Genomic DNA, 18,950 nt, shown 5'->3' with positions numbered 1-18,950 from the left:
AAAAACACAATCACAGGAAGAACATGCCGTAGATTACGCCAGAGATTTTTATACCCAACGTTTTATACCTGAGTTCATGTTTCTGTGCAAAGTCCTGAAGAGTATTAAAGACGAGTACAGGTGGAGACGAGACATGTTTATTACAATACATTTGATAGGAGAAAATGCAGTGCACTGATGGATAGAGTCAGTGTTGCAAGTACACACTGCGACACTGGCACACACACACACACACACACACACACACAGACACAAACACTCTGCCACTGCGCCAAAATCTGTGGCCATCTGTCGTACACATTTTGTTCTGCAATCGCCATGTTTGTTGAAAGTCCAATAACACAGACCACAGACAAAACACACACATTTAGAAACCTCTCATCATAAACAACTACATAAAAGAAAGACGCTGTATACACCGGTCAGCTCCACTTACCATATAGAAGCACTTTGTAGTTCTACAATTACTGACTGCAGTCCATCTGTTTTTTTGCATGCTTTGTTAGTCCCCTTTCATCAGTGTTGTGCCAGTTCACAGCTTTTCTGAACTAGTTCAAGTTCAGTTCATACATGCTCAAAGTGAACAGTTCACGTTCAAAGTTCACAATTTTAATTCTGAACTAGTTCAAAGTTCAGTTCATTTTACTTTTTTCGTGAGATATTCAAATAAATACTTTTTTTCACACTACAAGCTAGAAATCACTATACGTTCTTTGAAACTGCTCATTGTAGACATTTGCTCATGACACTGCAATTGTGGGTTTCTTACCAGGTGATGAAACTTGCAGCAGTACAGACAAGGTAGACCAGTTCTATACTTAGTGCAATGAAATCTACCAGCATTTAATTAAAAAAAGAATATATAATATGAAATATGTATATATTATTTGATATATATGATATTATATATACATACAGTGTATCACGAAAGTGAGTACACCCCTCACATTTCTGCAAATATTTCATTATATCTTTTCATGGGACAACACTATAGACATGAAACTTGGATATAACTAAGAGTAGTCAGTGTACAACTTGTATAGCAGTGTAGATTTACTGTCTTCTGAAAATAACTCAACACACAGCCATTAATGTCTAAATAGCTGGCAACATAAGTGAGTACACCCCACAGTGAACATGTCCAAATTGTGCCTAAAGTGTCAATATTTTGTGTGACCACCATTATTATCACTGCCTTAACCCTCCTGGGCATGGAATTCACCAGAGCTGCACAGGTTGCTACTGGAATCCTCTTCCACTCCTCCGTGATGACATCACGGAGCTGGTGGATGTTAGACACCTTAAACTCCTCCACCTTCCACTTGAGGATGCGCCACAGGTGCTCAATTGGGTTTAGTCCATCACCTTTACCTTCAGCTTCCTCAGCAAGGCAGTTGTCATCTTGGAGGTTGTGTTTGGGGTCGTTATCCTGTTGGAAAACTGCCATGAGGCCCAGTTTTCGAAGGGAGGGGATCATGCTCTGTTTCAGAATGTCACAGTACATGTTGGAATTCATGTTTCCCTCAATGAACTGCAGCTCCCCAGTGCCAGCAACACTCATGCAGCCCAAGACCATGATGCTACCACCACCATGCTTGACTGTAGGCAAGATACAGTTGTCTTGGTACTTCTCACCAGGGCGCCGCCACACATGCTGGACACCATCTGAGCCAAACAAGTTTATCTTGGTCTCGTCAGACCACAGGGCATTCCAGTAATCCATGTTCTTGGACTGCTTGTCTTCAGCAAACTGTTTGCGGGCTTTCTTGTGCGTCAGCTTCCTTCTGGGATGACGACCATGCAGACCGAGTTGATGCAGTATGCGGTGTATGGTCTGAGCACTGACAGGCTGACCTCCCACGTCTTCAACCTCTGCAGCAATGCTGGCAGCACTCATGTGTCTATTTTTTAAAGCCAACCTCTGGATATGACGCCGAACACGTGGACTCAACTTCTTTGGTCGACCCTGGCGAAGCCTGTTCCGAGTGGAACCTGTCCTGGAAAACCGCTGTATGACCTTGGCCACCATGCTGTAGCTCAGTTTCAGGGTGTTAGCAATCTTCTTATAGCCCAGGCCATCTTTGTGGAGAGCAACAATTCTATTTCTCACATCCTCAGAGAGTTCTTTGCCATGAGGTGCCATGTTGAATATCCAGTGGCCAGTATGAGAGAATTGTACCCAAAACACCAAATTTAACAGCCCTGCTCCCCATTTACACCTGGGACCTTGACACATGACACCAGGGAGGGACAACGACACATTTGGGCACAATTTGGACATGTTCACTGTGGGGTGTACTCACTTATGTTGCCAGCTATTTAGACATTAATGGCTGTGTGTTGAGTTATTTTCAGAAGACAGTAAATCTACACTGCTATACAAGCTGTACACTGACTACTCTAAGTTATATCCAAGTTTCATGTCTATAGTGTTGTCCCATGAAAAGATATAATGAAATATTTGCAGAAATGTGAGGGGTGTACTCACTTTCGTGATACACTGTATGTGTGTGTATGAAATGAAACTCTTGAATGAAGGTAATGAAGGCAAAACTCAAAGGCACAAAAAACTTTATTTTTAAGGAAACTGCGATGCATTGCGCACACAATGTCAAAACCATTTCTGTCTGGTGATACATGATTTAAGCGGCACCAGCGAGAATACAGGAGGGAGGAACTTTCTCTCGTTGCGTTTCAAAAGAGAAAACAGATGTCACTCAGTTTTCAATGGAAAACAAATTCCAACGTTCATTTACAGTGATGTCTGCCGTTCATGACACATAATGTGAACTAATTCACGTTCAAGTTCTTTATTAAAAATGTGTTGCGTTCAGTTCAACGTTCACGAAAAAATGAGCGTGTTCAATGAACGCGTTCTTTTGAACTCGTTCACGCACAACACTGCCTTTCATGCTGTTCTTCAATGGTCAGGACTCTCCCAGGACCACTACAGAGTAGGTATTATTTGGGTGGTGGGTCATTCTCAGCACTGCAGTGACACTGACATGGTGGTGGTGTGTTAGTGTGTGTTGTGCTGGTATGAGTGGATCAGACACAGCAGCGCTGATGGAGTTTTTAAACACCTCACTGTCACTGCTGGACTGAGAATAGTCCACCAACCACAAATATATCCAGCCAACAGCGCCCTGTGGGCAGCGCCCTATGACCACTGATGAAGGTCTAGAAGATGACCAACTCAAACAGCAGCAATAGATGAGCGATCGTCTCTGACTTTACATCTACAAGGTGGACCAACTAGGTAGGAGTGTCTAATAGAGTGGACAGTGAGTGATCCACTCATACCAGCACAAGACACAGTCAGTGTCACTGCAGTGCTGAGAATGATCCACCACCTAAAGGATATCTACTCTGTGGTGGTCCTGTGGGGGTCCTGACCATTGAAGAACAGGGTGAAAGCAAGCTAAAAAAGAATGTAGATGGACTACAGTCAGTAATTGTAGAACTACAAAGTGCTTCTAAATGGTAAGTGGAGCAGATAAAATGGACAGTGAGTGTAGAAACAAGGAGGTGGTTTTAATGTTATGGCTGATCAGTGTATTTTTACATTTTAAATATTTTTGCATCATTTTGCTTTTAGGTCTTGATTCTTCCTACTATGCTCACATAGTTCAACATTTTACTCATAAACATCTTGCAATGTGGATGAAGATAATGAATGTGGTACTTATGCAGCCAAGGCTGTTGAAAAATGGTGGCTGTCGCTCAGCTTCATTGGGGTGTACTCTGCACTGCTTTGCGTGTGTGTGTGTGTGTATGCGCCGTTTGGTTGCCTCCCGTCTGTTGGGGTCAAGGTTGCTTGGAGTTGAAGGTCAATAACAGCAGCATGTTTTTGAGCATGTGCGTGTGTGTTTGTGTGTGAATGAATGAAGGTGCTGTGTTAGTCTCATTGGGATGTGACCTGTATGACCTTGATTCCCTCCCCCAGGCCGGCTGGTGGAGGTAGACACGACAGTCTGAGGCCCCGACGCTTAGCGAACACACAGGCCATGTGTACATGACGCGCTATGCGTATGCTTATCTGCATACCTATTCAATGGTGCCCCAGTGCTTAGGGTTTTTTTTATGTTTTTTAACCCCGACATGCAGTTTCAACACACAAAAAGACAGAGGGAGAGGCCACGTTCACACGAATACACAGATATTTAAAAGCACTATGGTAAAATACTACCCATCCACATTTTATCTTCATAATCTGCAGTGGTACAAATTGTACCTGTGTGGAAACCAAATAATTAATCACCATTAAGTAACCATTGTGCTACACATTTACTGGTAACACAATATTAAAAGGTCATCCTGCTATTGTGGTGCTGGCTAAAAGTTCTCAGCTAGCATTATTGGCATTGTTCTAACACCCTTTAATATTACAACCCCAAATCAGAAAAAGTTGGGACAGCATAGAAAATGCAAATAATAAAAAAACACAGAGTTTCTTACATTTACTTTGACTTTTATTTGATTGCAGACAGGATGAACCTGAGATATTTCATGGTTTATCTGCTCATTTCATTTCATTTATTAATAAACATCCATTCCTGCATTTCAGTCCTGCAACACATTCCAAAAAAAGTTGTGACAGTAAAGCATTTACCACTTTGTAATGTTGCCATTCCTTTTCACCACACTTACAAGACGTTTTGGCACCGAGGAGACCAAGTGATTTAGTGTATCAGGTTTTATTTTGTCTCGTTCTTCCTGCAAACACGTCTTAAGATGTGCAACAGTGCGGGGTCGTCGTTGTCGCATTTTTCGCTTCAAAATTCTCCACACATTCTCTTTTGGGGACAGGTCAGGACTGCATGCAGACCAGTCCAGTACCCGTACCCTCTTCCTCCACAGCCATGCCTTTGTTTGTTTGTTTATTAGGATTTTAACGTTATGTTTTACACTTTGGTTACATTCATGACAGGAATGGTAGTTACTCCTTACACAAGGTTATATCGAAAACACAGTCCTGGACAATTTTGTATCTCCAATTCACCTCACTTGCATGTCTTTGGACTGTGGGAGGAAACCGGAGCTCCCGGAGGAAACCCACACAGACACGGGGAGAACATGCAAACCACACAGAAAGGATACGGACCGCCACACCTGGGAAACAAACCCAGGTCTCGGGTTCAAACTGCAATCAAATAAAAGTCAAAGTAAACGTAAGGAACACTGCATTTTTATTTTATTTGCATTTTCTATACTGTACCAACTTTTTCTGATTTGGGGTTGTATTAAAAACATGGAAAAAAGTCTGATGATGCAATTGTACACACTATACACTGGGTTAAACACTAAAAACAGGTCATTTTAATTCATTCTAAATAAAATATACTGGATTGTATTATGTTTGAAGCATGTGAATCTTCCTCAATTTAAGAAGCAATGTTTGAATATTCGAATATATTCCATTATAAAGAAGACAGATAACATAGGGTGTGTTCTATTTCATCAGTTTCATCTTTGTATTTCCTGCCCTTGATTCCTCAATACTATTGCTCGGGGACATGGGTTTCATTTTTACCTCTGGTCACCATGTTGTCTGCCTGTTTGTGTGAGGTTCCTTCTCAGGTTCCTTCCAAAAAATGCAAGTAGGTGGGCAAATCATTTAACAAGTTCCCTTAGGATGGCAAAGATGCTAATCGACTTGATCAGGGTAGTAGAAGGGCTTATTTATTAGATTATTAAACATTATGACCACTCATGACAGTATATAACAGTATATATCTGCCTTACTGTACTATACAGTTTAGTATATTACGTATTACATATCTCATCTAACAATATTTACTGCCAGGATAAATTTTTTTATATTACATACTAAATTTTTTTTCTATTTATTTAATTACATAGTGTGTACACCATTACTTGTGTACTTTAATGTTTGTGTACTCCAATACTTTTTGCTTTAATGTATTTTGGGCTGCTGTAATAACTGACTTTCCCTTATGGGATTAATAAAGCTATCTGTCTGTCTGTCTGTCTGTCTGTCTGTCTGTCTGTCTGTCTGTCTATCTATCTATCTATCTATCTATCTATCTATCTATCTATCTATCTATCTATCTATCTATCTGTCTACCTATCTACCTACCTACCTACCTACCTACCTTATATCTGTGTCTCAATGAAGGATTTACATAAAGTCTAACCAAAATGTGAATAGAAACCATTGACAAAATCCAAATGAGATGACTTTGTTTTCCTAATTGATACTGGTACGCTACTGGGGACCACAATCACGTCCAAGAAGGGTATATTTGCCTGACACAGGGTATATTTTCCTCTGACACATATGCAGTCCACCCACCCCTCTTATTCGCCCATACTTTGCTGGATTCTGTGTGAGGCCAGTCTTGCACAGGTAGAGTCACACACTGATCTCCACACCTTCCACTTCTGTTACACAGCATGTAAGACCCCACCCCATTTTTAGTCTGGTCTTTTCTCACACAGCAGACTAGTAGCCAGGCACTGCCAGTTGTGCTTGCTAGGAGTCACCCAGCTGACCAATAGCAGAACTGAGAACGGAGAATTCAGAATCCTAGTGCTGGTGTGCTATTGGAATGGCCTGCTGCACTACCTGGGTGCCTTTTGAGAGTACCTTGGATGGCAAATACGATAAACAATCAGACCCTCACCTCTTAATCAAAGCCCAGATAACCAAATTGAATCCATATTGTTTTGGACATGTTATAAGAAGAACCAGTTCGTTGGAATAGACACTAAGCTTGAAAGAGTGAGGTTTTAGAGGAAGGTGAACTGTTTATAAGTGTCTGTTGGCTAAGGATGGATTTTGGATGTACTGGAGCTGGGGTCATGTGACAATCAATAGACAGTTAAAGGTTAATAGACATCAGCTTAAATAAATTCATTGTTTGGACTGTAATGCTTGCAAATCCATCTACTTCCAGACATTATATAGTCTGGTGCAGTAAAGCTGGCGAGACAGCGATGTTGGGAAGAGTAAGAGGCTGATGGTGTTTTGTTCACCATGAGGTTAACATGGCGCTGAAGATGCTGGTTTGGGGGAAAAATGTTGGGGGAGGGTGAGCCATATTCCTTCCACCTGCCCCTTCCCATCCTCCACAAACCTTACAATGACTGCTGCTTACCAGATTTATTGTGTATGAGGGTGTGTGTGTGTGTTTGCGTGTGCTCGTGTAAGGCACGTGCCAACTGTCTGCTGCTGAATCTTATTCCCTCCCCCAGCCCCTCAGGCCACTTTGGGATTACACACACACACGGCTTTAATCAGACGCACACTTCGTATTCACACACTCTGGTGTGAAGCACACATTAAACTCCAGAGGGAATTCAACTCAGGACCTTTTCTTTCCCTCCTCGCTGTGATACGTCCCCTCTCAGAGGCTGTCCTGTTCTATTTTAACCCCGAAACGGCGAGACCAACGCGCGGGCGAATGCGACTAAGCATAATGAAACAGCCGTGCGTCAACGCACTCCAGCACCAAGCCGTTCATCAGCTGTGCTGGAGGTTGGGAGAGAAGAGCCCTCGAGAGGACAACGCAGATACCTCGCCTCGCTCTAAAAAGTTTCTTCCTCCTCCCTGCTGCGCTCCCCAAAAAACTCTCACTTTCACAATTTTGTTTCACCACACAAAATCAAATTTTCATCGTTAGAGGAAAATTGCTTCAAGTGTTGGGCGAGGGAATTCTGCAATAAAAGATAAGGAATTATTACACAGAGACTGAAAATTCCCATTACGCTTTTTATAGGGCGAGGCTGCTGTTCTAAATGGAACTTTGACTCAATTATATGAGGTACTTTGCTATTAGATAGAATACGCTCAGACAGGCAGTACATTTCTTAATTTTTTTTAATCCTTCTTTTACCCAATATAGTCATTTCCAATTCTCCATTGTAGCTCCACTTGCTTGCACCACCTCTGTTCTGGCAGCCTATCACGCCATCTTCGATACATGCACAGTTCTTCTACATAATCACCTTCCGATGCATTTTTTCCAGCATCGTACCAACTTTTTAATGCCATCAGCAAAAAATGTGTTTGGTTGTGTGTGTAGCCACTGATGCACCACTGCTTTCACATCATCCTCACATGAAAATCTTCTTCCCCTTAAAGCTTCTTTGAGCGTCCAAAAAGGTGGAAATCAGATCTCCCAGACTCGACCAATCACTACTCCTCCACCCTCATCGTTTCCAACCAAAATATAAAAGTTTTTGAAGATTTCTCATAGCTATGTGAACCACCCACCAACAACTATCTTTAAAACATGGTAAGCAAGGTTAAGGAGTACATTTGAGGTGTAGTAATACTTTAGAAATAAAAAATAGCTAACTATTTGACACAATTTAGTATCAGAAGGTCACAGTATTGTGCACAAAGCTAAAACCCCCTTAGCGTTTCATACAGCTGACCTTTATCATAGAATTGATTTATTATTTTTCATTTCCTGCCCAATGAAACAAATGAATACCGCTACAGGTGCATTCTTTGCGTTCTTCGGCATTTAAGCAGGAATTTGCATGCATTTGTCTAGGTAATGTGAGTAAATACTATAGAAAGAAAAAACTGCGGAGGAGATATATTAAGGTGCTGAGTGAATTCCTGCTAACAGTATCAATGTTAGACTGGTTTTCAGTTTGTGTCAAGGGGATCCTGGGCTTGAAATGCAGGTACAACATTACAGTGATTAGATCTAATATTTCAGCTGCTGGTTTCTTAAGGATTTTCCAAAGCATGTGACCACCCTGAACGTAGCTAGATAGATAGATAGATAGATAGATAGATAGATAGATAGATAGATAGATAGATAGATAGATAGATAGACAGACAGACAGACAGACAGACAGACAGACAGACAGGCAGACAGGCAGACAGACAGATAGAACTCTACACATCACAAACCTATAGTCCATCTGTTTCTCTGCATGTTTTGTTAGCCCCCTTTCATGCTGTTCTTCAATGGTCAGGACTCTCCCAGGACCACCACAGAGCAGGTATTATTTAGGTGGTGGATCACTCTCAGCACTGCAGTGACACTGACATGATGGTGGTGTGTTAGTGTGTGTTGTGCTGGTATCAGTGGATCAGACACAGCAATGCTGCTGGAGTTTTTAAACACCTCGCTGTCACTGCAGGACTGAGAATAGTCCACCAACCAAAAATATCCAGCCAACAGTGCCCTATGGGCAGCGTCCTGTGACCACTGATGAAGGTCTAGAAGATGACCAACTCAAACAGCAGCAATAGATGAGCGATCGTCTCTCACTTTACATCTACAGGGTGAACCAACTAGGTAGGAGGGTCTAATAGAGTGGACAGTGAGTGGACACGGTATTTAAAAACTCCAGCAGCGCTGCTGTGTCTGATCCACTCATACCAGCACAACACACACTAACACACCACCACCATGTCAGTGTCACTGCAGTGCTGAGAATGACCCACCACCTAAATAATACCTGCTCTGTGGTGGTCCTGAGAGAGTCCTGACCATTGAAGAACAGCATGAAAGGGGGCTAATAAAGCATGCAGAGAAACAGATGGACTACAGTCAGTAATTGTAGAACTACAAAGTGCTTCTATATGGTAAGTGGAGCTGATAAAATGGACAGTGAGTGTACAAACAAGGAGGTGGTTTTAATGTTATGGCTGATCAGTGTACATGCACAGACAAACATGCACCTACATGCACTGTTCTGCATTGGTTTCCTCTGGGAGCTTCGGTTTTCTACCACAGTCCAAAGACATGCAAGTGAGGTGAATTGGAGATATTAAATTGTCTGTGACTGTGTTTGACATTAAAGACTTGAACTGATGAATCTTGTGTAACCAGTCACTACCTGTCTTGTCATGAATGTAACCAAAGTGTGTAAAACATGACGTTTAAATCCTAATAAAATAATATAAATAAAGTTTGTGTTAAGAAGGATTAAAATGTAATATTTTTATTAAGGTGTATTTGTGCCACCTGTTTCCGGGTTGCCAAATACACTATTTTTAAAAGCTATTAAAGCTCAATGTAAATGCATACCTATTTTAATAATGTATTTTAATTGTAAATGTGTTTATTCTGATAATATTTATTATTGATCCCATATCATTAATGCAATTTAGCATCGTGTATCAAAATGTATCTTGATGAACAGTATTTTTTAATCATCCCTAAAGCTAAATTATGTCGCATTAAGAAAAAAATGCTAATTTGCATATTTTGCATACTGTGGATTTGTACTAGAAGGAATAGCTGGTGTATTATGATTCCACACACACACACACACACACGTGTTTGCACGTCTCTGTCAATACAGTCTACTGCACGGCATTATGATCCCAAGGCAATATGTCTGGTAGCCATGGAAACTACATGATATAGGGTGTCTTCACCACAGAATGCTCTTTTTCATTCTTGTTACAGGTTGTGTTTTCTCCAATTAAGACTAAATAAATTTAATATCAGTGTCCTGCGCTATATTTAATCTGATAGTTCGGGATAAATTAAGCAATTTTTTTCACTGTCCGCTCACTGTGTGACAATGTGAATGTAGATTAATTTAAGTAATGGCGGGAATCTCTGATTATTAAAGCAGGGCTTTATGTATGTCCTGCACTATGGCTTATATAAGTAAAAAATGTCTTTACCACACACACACACACACACACACACACACACACTGAAATATATCACTTAATTTTATTTCTTCTTTAAACTTTCCCAAATAACCCTGTGTGCAGAGTGCAGCACTTTGTTCTTGTTGCTACATTTCGATTACAACATTTTTCCTCGCGTTTTCTATTATATTTTCCATTTCCTACCCATTTTTTCTTTTCCAATTCCTTTATACAATTCTTCTGCTACTCGCACCCCTCCCTTCTCTCCTGATCGCTTCTATTTCACCAGTCACACACCATGCCGCAATTGGAGCATGCTAGGCTTTAAGTGTACCTTCATTGCTTGCTCTGGTGCCGCGACCAGACAGCGGGAGTCAATCTTTCAGTGGCTATGAAAAGAAATCCTTGTCTAACCTTTTAACGCAATTATATACACCGATGAGCTAAAACATTAGACCCACCAAGACATGGACTCAACAAAACGTCTAAAGCAGAGGTCCCCAGCCTTTTTTGCACCACAGACCGGTTTTATATAATATATAATTTCACGAACTGGCAGGGGCGGGAGGATTTGTAAAATAAAATTATATGATGAGCATAATAAAAAAACACAAAGTGCATAACAATAAAGTAGACCCTTGACTTATGAATTTAATTGGTTCCGAAGGGCTGTTCTTAAACCTATTTTTCCCATAAGAAATAATGTAAATAGAATTAATCTGTGCCAGACCTCCCAAACCACCGCCTTACCTAACCTTTCTAATGTCTTAAATGGTCCTTTTGGTTATAAATACAAGTATAGTTTCCCTTAAATCTTAAATTATAGAATAGACATTACTGTAATAAACAATAATAAACAACAATACACAGTAGTACTGTACTGTACATAAAAACACACACATTTCAGTACAGTACGTGTGCTTTACCATACATCATAATAAATTTCCTTCTTTTTTTCAATAGTAATAGATTTTTTTAATTTTCTCACCACTATGCTTTCTCTGCACCTTTTTTGGGGCCATTTTGATATTGAATTTTACAAAATATAAAGAAATAATCGAAAAAACACCGTCCGCTGTCCGAATGTTTGCTTGCTGTATATATACGTATATATACAGTATATATATATACAGTATATATATATAGAAAGAGAGAGAGAGAAGGTCGGAGTCAACTTGTTCATGACGTCAACTTGGTTCGTAATCCGAAATTTGTTCGTACGTTAAGTTTAAAATAAACGCCCATAACCCAAAATGTTTGTATGGTAAACGGTTCGTAAGTCAAGGGTCTACTGTACTTCTCACCAATGACGGAAAATAAGTGGGAACCTTGAGCTTTTTTCGCTGCAACGAGACGCTCCCACCCAGGAGTGATAGGAGACAATAACACCCGAAGTGTGTTCCTTATGTCCAGTCTACTCCGTAACTTTGTTTTGGTTGCCGTAACTGCAGAAAATCTTGCTTTACAAAAACAGGATGTTGAAAATCGAGGCAGTGTTTCATTGCTTTTGTAGCAATCTCTAATTATTTATTCTTTCTGTGCAGCCTGGTAATAAATGGCCCTGTGGTTGGCGACCACTGGTCTAAAGGACTCCTGTGGTACCTGGTACCCGGGCATTATTGTGTCCGTCAACTTCTGGAAATTGCAAGGTGGATCGTTCACACAAAAGTAAATGATGCAAACATACCAGGTCGTCCACCTGATCTTGAATAATGCAGGATTCATCTGACTAGTCAACTGCGCCAATGTCCAGTTCTGATCCCTGCATGCACAGAACAGAAGGGTTTGATGCACTGTGTGTTGTGAAACATTCACCTCATCACCAGTATTAAAAAATATGTGAGGCGCCCAGGTGGCGCAGCAGGATATTCCGCTAGCACATGAGTGCTGAGATTCTGAACTCCTCGGTTCGAAACTCGGCATTGCCACCGGTCGGCTGGGCGCCATCTAGAGGGCATATTTAGCTGTGCCTTCAGCAGACACGTTTCTGCTTCTTCTGATGACCGTACTGTTTTACTATAAGTATACTTCAAATAACAACAGCAGTATAAATCATAACAATAATAAAAAAAAGTCTGTTTTACCAAAGCTCTATCCTGATCAGCGTTGCGGTGGGTCTGATTCATTGAGCGAAAGGTAGGAGACACCCTGGACAGGTTGCCAGTCCATCATATTGCAGAAACTAGTAGCTGCAGTTGGTCTGACTGCACATATTTAGACATGTAGGAGGAAAATGGAGCACCCAAAGGACACCCACTTGGACACATGGAGAACATGCAAACACCAAAATGGCTGGGAATCAAACTTAGGACCTTCTTCCTGTGAGGTGACAATGCTACCCAGTGCATCACCATGCCTCCCCAGTGCACACATACCAGAGCTATATTTTCTCTAGCTGTGATTGGTGTGAACGAGTGAAAATGGGTCTTATCAAATGTGTTTGCTGAAGGTTTTCTTTCTCACAAACTCTCTCTCACTCTCTCTCTCTCACACACACATTGCATTTATAAGGCATCCACTTTATTTATTCATTTTCACTAGCTGCTTCATCCTGGTCAGGGCTGTACTGGCTGGTGCCTCCTGGAAACACCTGGCACAACACAGGATTGCATCCTAGAGGGGGTACCAGTTCATCCCAGGGTTCTAAACACCTACTATTCTCCTTACTCACTCACAAATAGGGAGAATTTACAGCAGCCAGTCCACATTCTGAAGATTTTTGGGAGGTAAGAGTCAGAGAACGAGGCGAGAATTAAACCCAGGTTCACAGTACACATGCTCCGTGTTACCCACTTCATGCTACTAAAACCTTGGCAAAGGTTTAGAATCATATCTTTGGCATTTTTGCATTTTAGGTGGTACATCCATCCAACAAAAGCTGAAATGAAATTACCAACACAGTGATGTAGGTAGTGTTGCTTGACATACAGCTCCACAGAGCTAGTTTCAATCCTTACCTTAAATTACTAATCACTGTCAGAGCAGAGTTTGGAATGATCGCCAAATGCTACCAAATACTTGCCACAAGGACAAATAATAGCTCAGTGCTTAAGATACTAGACTCGTCATTGAAAGATTGCCAGTTCAAGCACCACCATTGCAAAGCTGCCACTGTTAGGACCCTGAGAAAGGCCTTTAACCCTCAATTGTTTGAATTGTACACCAATCAGCCATAACATTAAAACCACCTCCTTGTTTCTACACTCACTGTCCATTTTATCAGCTCCACTTATCAGCATGCTTTGTTAACCCCCTTTCATGCTGTTCTTCAATGGTCAGGACTCTCCCAGGACCACAGAGCAGGCATTATTGAGGTGGTGAATCATTCTCAGCACTGCAGTGACACTGACATGGTGGTGGTGCGTTAGTGTGTGTTGTGCTGGTATGAGTAGATCAGACACAGCAGCGCTGATGGAGTTTTTAAACACCTCACCGTCACTGCTGGACTGAGAATAGTCCACCAACCAAAAACATCCAGCCAACAGCGCCCCGTGGGCAGCGTCCTGTGACCACTGATGAAGGTCTAGAAGATGATCAACTAAAACAGCAGCAATAGATGAGCGATCGTCTCTGACTTTACATCTACAAGGTGGACCAACTAGGTAGGCGTGTCTAATAGAGTGGACAATGAGTGGACACGGTATTAAAAAACTCCAGCAGCGCTGCTGTGTCTGATCCACTCATACCAGCACAACACACACTAACACACCACCACCAATGCAGTGCTGAGAATGACCCACCACCCAAATAATACCTACTCTGTAGTGGCCCTAGGAGAGTCCTGACTACTGAAGAACAGCATGAAAGGGGGCTAACAAAGCATGCGGAGAAACAGATGGACTACAGTCAGTAATTGTAGAACTACTAAGTGCTTCCATATGGTTATTGGAGCTAATGAAATGGACAGTAAGTGTAGAAACAAGGAGGTGGTTTTAATGTTATGGCTGATCGGTGTATTTAAACTTCTGAACCACTGGGAATGTGATGATAGAACTAAAAGCTGAAATAAATCATTTCAACTAGAATTAGTCTTACCTTTTACATTCTTAATACTTACTAGCTGTCCTAAATGACCTAAGAGAGGGAATTTATACCAGGATTAAATGTTAGGAGTTATAATAAGTAATAATGAGTTGAATAAATGTGGCTGTGTGTAAACGTATGACTTTAACTGTATATTTGTTGAAGTCATAAGGTGTTTAAGGCTGCACTGGGTAAAATAAGAAACAAGGTGGCCGACAACTAAACAATTCCTAGCAGTTTACTTGTGGGTTTCGGACTTGGCTTTTGAGGACACATGAAAAAAATAGAGGCTGATAAAATAATTAGATTCCCATAAAAGCACTAATGTTTTTATTAACATCTGAAGTGTTCGGGTTGCCAAAGCAGCAAGTCAAAGAGAAATAAAGACTAGACATGTCATATTAGTAATCATTTCTTCATTCAGCCTGAGCTGACATAAATATTAATGTGTTTCTGATGTTGACGGTATGACAGTATTAAATATGGGTGTTTCATCTCTGCCCCTGAATCAGCACTTAGCCGATAATCAGGCAGGAATGGTTTTAATTACTCTGTTAACTGATAGGAAACAGAAAGGATCTAATTAGGTGAAATAATACAAGCCGCTCTCTGCCATGGCTGAACTGATGATCTAGCAAGCTAGCATCAGCGCTCAGTGCGTATTGTTCTCGCTTAGATTTACATATGAAAAGCAGTGTTAGAATCAGACTAAATGGGGCATAAATACAGAAACACAGGGATCAAGCGAGAAGGTGAGTGATGTACAATTAGACGCGGGGCGGTCGGCATTTTCCAGTCAAGTCCAGTCCAGATTTAGTCGTTGTTCTCGGCTCCATGTTATTTTTACTCCCGTTGGAGAACTCATTGGGCAGGGGTTAGCAAACGTCACTGTGCCTTTGTCTATAGTCGGGGTGCACAGTCCCATGTAGCTGTCTAATATTTAGCTGTAACCATGCAGCATAACTAAACCGACTTAAGGTGGTTTGGAGTTTGTTTTAAAAATATTTTGCTACTGTGTTTAAAGTTTTCCATGGCAGATAAGTTTTAAAAAGTAAAAAAACTACTTTCGATATTGATTAACGGGCTAAGGAATTGAATGTCCTCTTATATCACAGTCTCAATGTTCAAGTCTAGATTGAAAACATATTTATTTACTCAGGCTTTTGATTCTTTTCAAACAAGGGGTGTGTGGCTCCGGTCCTGGACATCTTGGGTCTGGGCAGTCTGGTGCTCTTATGTTTGTCCGGAGCTGCCCACCCCATATATAGAAAAAGGCGCAGAGCTTGGGGGTTCATGAACTTGTTACCTGCTCACTCTCCCTTTTAGTTATGCTGTAATAATTAGTGGTGCCGGAGTCTAAAGCTACTCAATGTAAAACTGTCATTTTACTCTTAACAATTTTACATTGTAACTACAGTACATCTTCTGTTGTTTTACCTTGAGGTGGTTCTGACAGATACCTGTTTACCCTCTCGAGGTTAAAGTGTGCAAGTCGAGATTGCAGTGCCAACAATTCTGCTCCTACTAGATGTGACGGGAACCTGGTGTGTTTGCACCAAAATGTCTAGAACTTACAACGGACTTTATCACAGACTGGACTGAACAATGAAGAACTCCACTTATTTTTTTGCTAGTTATAACTTTCAGTTCAATTTAATTTTGTGTTTGTATGATTTGTGTAAATCCTATTTATTTAAAGTATCCCCCAGGCTACCCCAGGAGGATGGTGTCCCTGCTGAGTCTGATTCCTCTCATGGTTTCTTCCTGTAATTTTAAGTTTGAGTTTTTCCTTGCCACTGTCGCCCTCGGCTTGCTCAATAGAGTTTTTTTGTCTGTTGGTCCTGGATTCTGTAAAGTTGCTTTGAAACAATGTCCATTGTAAAAAGCACTATATAAATAAATTTGACTTGACTTGACTTATACGGGCTAAAGGTTGGGGCTGGAGCTTCATTTGTTTATCCTACAACATTGCTTCTGCTGCTTGTTGCAGCACTTTGCATGACTAAAAATCAGCAAATAACAGTTTTTAACACTCTGCACAACAAAATATAGAAACAAATCATGTCGGTAAGGTTAGATTTTCAGAAATGAGAGCTATAAGGCATTCAGGATAGAAACAAAATTTAAGATTCAGCGAGAAATAGAGTGAGGGCGAGAGATGAAAGTCTTATCTCCCTGAACAGAGCCTTCTATCATTTATCAGTGTGCAGGCAGATCCCAGAGATACGCTGAGATTAGAGAGAAATATTTGGAGTGACAGCAGCAAGGAGAGTGTGAAAGCATGAAATTGGGGGAGGGGGGTGAAGGGGACGGAGGTTAAAAAGGAGTTGAATGAATTTGCAGTATTACAGGTAGCGTAGAGCACCTTTCAGCTGTCATGTCCTATCCCAGAGTCAATGGCGTTTTCTCTGTTCAGCATAAACAGCACTTTGCAGAGTCAAAGACTAAAACTGACCCCTTAGTCCTCTCTAATCGCGGGCTGTGTTGTAGACGTAACGTAATTGCTCAGATTGCTGTGCGAATTTTGACGCGGTGCTTCCAACAGCAATTGTGCAACCTCCTATCAGTCCCGTGGGTAATTTAGCTTGTGAAATCACACCTTTTCTTCCTCTCGGCTCCTTTTTCGATTTCCTGTCCCAGAGGTGGCCAATCAGGCCAACGCGTCCTTGAGGAGTGGTTCCGCTAGCATCGCACATTCATCACTATGGAGATGACCTCTCCCCGTCAGAGGCCGTACACGATGTCTAGCGTACAATAAAACACAATGTGATTCTGGATAGTACAAACTACTTAATAAACGTACTTACTCGTAGACACAAATGCCATTCACTGCATCCCTTTTCAGATTCCCTTAAAAAAAAGAAAGACAAGCTTCCTTTCTCTCTTTTTTATTTATTTATTGCTATTTCTTCAAAGCTAATAGGTCTAATGCAAAAGTTTGGACACCTCTGATCATGTTGTTGATAGTCCACAGGAACAATTCATTTCATTTGTTAATTTATCTTCATTCCTGCTCCAAAAAAGGTTGGGGCGGGGGCAATTTAGAGCTGGTAATGAGAAAACTAAATAGTGATTCCAAACAGGTGATGCCAACAGGTGATTGTAATCATGGTTTGGTACAAAAACAGCATCCAGGAAAGGCTGAGTCTTTGATAAGCAAAGATAACTAGAGGATCTCCAGTTTGTCAACAAATGCGTGAGAAAATGATTGAAATGTACCTCAAAGAAAGACTGGAAGGGATTTGCATATTTCTCCCTCTACAGTGCATAATATCATTAAAACATTCAAGGAATGAGGAGGAATTTCAGTGCATAAAGGCCAAGGGTGCAAGCTTAAGCTGAACACCTGTGATCTTCGATCCCTCAGACGGCACTGCATCAAGAACCGCCACTCAACAATAGCTGATATAACCACATGGGTGAGGAATTACTTTGGCAAACCTTTGTCTAGCACTACAATACAGAGTTACATGCACAAATGCCACTTAAAACTTTATTGTGCAAAAAAAGAAGCCTTATGTTAACCATGTCCAGAAGCGGCGTCGACTTCTCTGGGCTCGGAGGCACCTAAGATGGACCAGCACACAGTGGAAACTGTATTGTGGTCAGATGAATCAGCATTCCAGGTCTTTTTGGACCAAAGACGAAAAGGACCATCCAGACTGTTATCAGCAACAAGTCCAAAAGCCAGGGTCTGACATGGTATGGGGCTGTGTCAGTGCCCTTGGCAAAGGTCATTTACATTTCTGTGATGGCAGCATTAATGCAGAAAAGTACATTAAGATCTTAGAGCAACATGCTGTCTTCAAGACGTCGTCTTTTCCAGGGACGTCCATGCATTTTTAACAAGACAATGCAAAACCACATGCTGCACACATTACAAAGGCATGGCTGCGGAAGAAGAGGGTACGGGTACTGGACTGGCCTGCCTGCACCCCTGACCTGTCCCTAATAGAGGGTATGTGGAGAATTTTGAAAGGAAAAATGTGACAATGATGACCCCGTACTGTTGCACATCTTAAGATGTGTTTGCAGGAAGAATGAGACAAAATAAAAGCTGAAACACTAAATCACTTGTAATCCTATATATATATATATATATATATATATATATATACAGTATATATATACAGATCAGCCATAACATTAAAACCACCTCCTTGTTTCTACACACTGTCCATTTTATCAGCTCCACTTACCATATAGAAGCACTTTGTAGTTCCACAATTACTGACTGTAGTCCATCTATTTCTCTACATGCTTTGTTAGCCCCATTTCATGCTGTTCTACACTACAGAGCAGGTATTATTTAGGTGGTGGACCATTCTCA

At 41.1% G+C, this 18,950-nt stretch overlaps 1 long non-coding RNA gene across 2 annotated transcripts in view; it reads right to left on the bottom strand.

Moving 5' to 3' along the window:
• LOC134333111 (uncharacterized) overlaps window positions 1-18,950 on the bottom strand; it is a 58,234-nt gene that overhangs the window by 18,345 nt on the left and 20,939 nt on the right. Inside the window, exon 2 of one of the 2 annotated variants that reach the window (XR_010015340.1) lies at window positions 12,285-12,359. The exons of the other annotated variant lie outside the window; for it this stretch is intronic. This is a non-coding gene — a long non-coding RNA (uncharacterized LOC134333111). The remainder of the gene's footprint in view (window positions 1-12,284; window positions 12,360-18,950) is intronic. 2 annotated transcript variants of the gene reach the window in all.

Source organism: Trichomycterus rosablanca, chromosome 19 (genome assembly GCF_030014385.1).
Source record: "Trichomycterus rosablanca isolate fTriRos1 chromosome 19, fTriRos1.hap1, whole genome shotgun sequence".
In the NCBI taxonomy this organism is placed as follows: domain Eukaryota; kingdom Metazoa; phylum Chordata; class Actinopteri; order Siluriformes; family Trichomycteridae; genus Trichomycterus; species Trichomycterus rosablanca.
Note: the sequence above shows the minus strand (reverse complement) of the source record. Positions and strands in the feature narration are given on the sequence as shown.